Source organism: Macrobrachium nipponense, chromosome 27, assembly GCF_015104395.2.
Source record: "Macrobrachium nipponense isolate FS-2020 chromosome 27, ASM1510439v2, whole genome shotgun sequence".
Classification (NCBI taxonomy): Eukaryota; Metazoa; Arthropoda; class Malacostraca; order Decapoda; family Palaemonidae; genus Macrobrachium; species Macrobrachium nipponense.
In genome coordinates this window covers 60448253-60453252 of record NC_087216.1, presented here as the reverse complement: position 1 = coordinate 60453252, position 5000 = coordinate 60448253, and positions in this window count along the sequence as shown.

The window sequence follows — 5000 nt, the reverse complement described above, 5'->3', positions numbered from 1 at the left end:
CGGTACCTGGAGGCTCCTGGGGTAAGCTTCAGTGGCATAAGCTTCAGCGGAATGTTAGGAGCCCATCAGTGGGTCTTTTATGAAATGATCGACTCTATTTTTGTATAGTTTCCCCCCGAGCGCCGTTTTCTGTTGCAGTGTCGAGGCATAGATGGAACTCTAGTTTTCTCCCTCTTTTCCAGAACTGTTTGACATTGTATAAGTTCATTTTTCTATTAAATATATATATATATATATATATATATATATATATATATATATATATATATATATATATATGTAAACTGAATTACGAGAATATGAAACGTGAACAATATATAAACAAACACCTGCTAAATAAAGAACAAGAAGTCGAAAGGCCTTGCAGAACACTCTCTCTCTCTCTCTCTCTCTCTCTCTCTCTCTCTCTCTATATATATATATATATATATATATATATATATATATATATATATATATATATATATATATATATATATATATATATATATATATATATATATCTACTATATATATATATATCTATATATATATATATAGATATATAATATATAGTATAGATATATATATATATATATATATATATATATATATATATATATATATATATATATATATATATATATATATATATATATATATATATATATATATATATATATATATATATATATATATATATTATATATATATATATATATATATATATATGAAAATGGACTCATTTAAGATAGCCCTTCACGAGATGTCTTAAACGAGAGGGTATAATAACTGCTTACGTCAGCACACTTTTTATTAATATTCATAGCATTTAATGGAGGTAAAATGAACTTTGCAGAGACGCGGCTGAGGACGATACAAGAAAATATATTCTCAACGCGTAAAAATCTCTTATAGACCCTGAGGCCTAAAAGAAAATAAATGTTTTTAAAGCTTTTAAACAATATAAAACAGATTGGGTAAATTTTCACACTGCAGGACAATAAACTGGTAAAAATAAAATATCTCTTAGAAAGAAAACATAAAACTGTAAAGCCAAAATTTCCATACAAAAAAAAAGTTTGAAAAAAAAAAAAAAATGTTTCGTTGAATTTTATCTTTGCTTCGCATCTCGCCTTATAATACTCATTCGAGGTCATTTAAATAAAAGGAACGTCGCCTCCCTGGCTTCTTTTCATAACAGTTCACCTCACAGGTGCACTGTAGGTATTACTTAAGGTCCTTTGTAGTGTCCCCTCACCCCCTAGCTGCAGCCCCTTTCATTCGTTTTTACTGAACCTCCGTTCATACCTGTCTTCCATCTGACTTTTCTCAACCCTCTCCCAACAATTGACTCTTAGTGCTGAATAACCTCATAAGTCCCAGCGATTGCCGTCTGGCTAAATTCTGTTTTCATTCCCATTCCGTTTCCACGAAGCTCCCTCCCTTTCCTTTTCTTCTTCTTTTTCCGCTTCTTCTACTTTTCATTTATTGGTTTCCGGCGCCTAATCTTCTGAGCCGGGATTAATGAGGAATGGGAAGTATAGACTCTGTGGTCTCACAAGTGGAACTTCTTTCTTATAAAGGAATTACTCAGATCGATTCAGAGACTGACAGACAAACACTGCAGGTCGAATGAAGAGATAAGAAGGGATACACTAGGCATAGAGTAATTTGATGATGGAGCACAGATTTTGATGAATGTATGCATATTATGTGTATATATGCATAATAAGCTGACCCACCCAGCGCTATTATGCATATATTACACATATCTATTTTATCTTGCGTTAAGATAATGTTTTCAACTACATTGCCCATCATTTTTGAATTTTATTTTTCACACTCACGCCCTCACCCCGTCTCTCCATTCCAATCGGGGCTGAAGTTGACTTGAAGGCCATCGCAAGTGTCACTGTGCATCTCAGCAACCTGGAAAACTATAATCAAACAATATCATCTTGTCACGTTCTGTTATTTTTGCATGTCACCCCACCCCCTCCCCCTACCTCCTCCCCCTCCCCCCCCCTCCCCCTCCCCCCCTCCCCCTCCCGCTTTCGTGCCAGTGATGTCTTATACCCACAATATTCTTTTCCAGATACTAAGTCATTGTATACCGAAAGAGGTGTGATAAACCTGTAGAGTTTATTTAGTTACCAAGTCTACGGGCAGAACCAGCCCTGTTTTAGGGAAGCCCTTCCCACCCCACAACCCCCTTTGGTGCCCGCCCTTTGGTGCTATTGATGTCTTTACCCCACAGTATTCTTTTCTGGATAGTAAGTAGTTATATGTATACCAAGTTGGTTGAAATTGTTCCAATGCGTTTCAGAGTTATGCTGGAATCTATACACACCCGCATACATGCATACTGTGTACATTTCTATATATATAGAGATAAGTAATGTTACACTCACACATATATATGTTATTAATATACTCCTCAATTTTCTTTTGGCACTTCTGTTTTTATCTTTTATTCGCTTTCCAGCATTTATTAATCCACAATTACTTCCAGTCTCTCCTCTAATATTATTTTCCCAGAAGGAGGACTCGACTCTCAAACCACCTTTTTCAAATAAATCAGTTCTACCCAGAATCCTCAAACAGAGATGAGGAATCAAATCACATACATTCACTGAGTTATTATTGAAATCAGTCTAATTTTCTCGTGTAAATCTCGGTTACTGAGGAACCTTTCTTCATTATTCGTGACCAAGAACTGACGCATGAGAATCGGAAGAATCCGACGATGTGAAGATATCGGCAGAAAAATTCTCGTGTTGCCAAAGCAACTGCTTTCAATTATAAAAATTAAAAGAGAAGAACCTTGACCCAAAGTGTATGCATTATACATATGCATACATACTATATATATATATATATATATATATATATATATATATATATATATATATATATATATATATATATATATATATATATACAGGGTGTGGGCCAAAAGTAGCCTCACAGTTAAAACAGGTAATACGCAGTACATTTATTTTTTACAAACAATTAAGTAGCAGATATGAAGAATGCTGCAACGTTGAAGGCGGGACATTTTTGAGCACTTGAGAGATTAAATGTTCCTAAATAAATGCAATTGAACTGTAAGGACAAATGCACACAACAGTGCTACTTGATTGTTTGTAAAAAATAAATGTACTGCGTATACCTGTTTAACTGTAAGGCTACTTTTGGCCCACCCTGTATATATAGATATATATAGTATATATATATATATATAGATATATATATATATAGATATATATATATATATTTATTTTCCTTTATTAGGCTATTTTACATCATATATAGGTGTTTGTGCGTGTGTGTGTGGATTCAAGGTATGAGCGCGCACGCACACAAATATATATATATATATATATATATATATATATTATATTATATATATATATATATATATATATATATATATATATATATATATATATATATATATATATATTACATCATACATATATATATATATATATATATATATATACTATATATATATTATACTATATATATATATATATGATATATATATATATATCTATATATACATATATATAAATATATATGGCTATATATATATATATATATATATATATACTATGAATATGATATATATACACACACACACACACACACACACACACATATATATATATATATATATATATATATATATATATATATATATATATATATATATATATATCGAAACATAAATACTTTACATGTTACTCAAGTGCAATAAATATATATGCATCTATATATAACGTATATATATCTGTGTGTATAACGTATATCTATATGAATATAGATGATATAGACAGATAGGATAAATAACTGTGTGCACGCTCACGCGCGTGTGCCTGCGCATATCGCCGAACAAATCAAAAAAAAATTTGAGGATAAGAATGGAGAAAGTTCCTGGGGCAGAATTGTGGATATCTGGTTCAGACTCAATCACTTGTTTCTCTGCTTTTGGTAGAGAGTGAATTTACGATCACCAACCCCAACCACTAGTCTCTCTCTCTCTCCTCTCTCTCTCTGTGCCATAGAGTCTTTGGATAGTAACAACACCATCCTCCACCACAATCTGATCATCGAGCGGATTAATTAAATCACTGCTGCTGCTCACGAGATCCCTCCTGTTCAGTTTTTTTTTTTTTCAAAAGCAATGAAGGTCAACGCGGACGAAAATATCATCTACTGTGTCTACTCTGAAGTCAAACGTGTTGCTGCTTTATAGCACGATAATAATGAAAATTCTACGTTCCTGGTAGAGCATCAAGCGAGTTAAGGCGAGCCGTTGCAACGGTGGGCAGTTTTCTGACAACAGGTAGAACGGGAATTAAATTATTGGTGATTCCGTTAGTTTCAGCATCATTTATTATACTCTGTTCCACGGCTGTCTGGTCGCGAGCTGGAGGGATGGTGGGAAGGGAAGGGATATTTATTTTATTTTGACACTTATTGGAAATAACAAAATAGGTATTATTAGACTAAAAGATGAGAGAGAGAGAGAGAGAGAGAGGAGAGAAGAGAGAGATAGAGAGAGAGAAATATTTACTTAACTTTCTCACTCATTGCAAATAAACAAAATAGGTATTATTAGACTAAAAGATGAGAGAGAGAGAGAGAGAGAGAGAGAGAGAGAGAGAGAGAGAGAGAGAAAAGTAAATAGGTATTATGAAACTAAATGATGAGAAAAAGAATATTTATCTAACTTTCTCATACATTGCTCAGAAACAAAATAGGCACCATTTAGACAAAAAAAAAAATGAAAAAATGAGAGAGAGAGAGAGAGAGAGAGAGAGAGAGAGAGAGAGAGAAGAGAGAGAGAGAGAGAAACTAAATAGGTATTATTAAACTAAATGAGAGAGAGATAGAGAGTATTTATCTAACTTTTTCATGCATTGCAAAGAAAAAATAGCCACATTAGACTAAAAAAAATAAGAAAGAGAGAGAAAGAGAGAATATTCATCTAACTTTCTCACACATTGCAA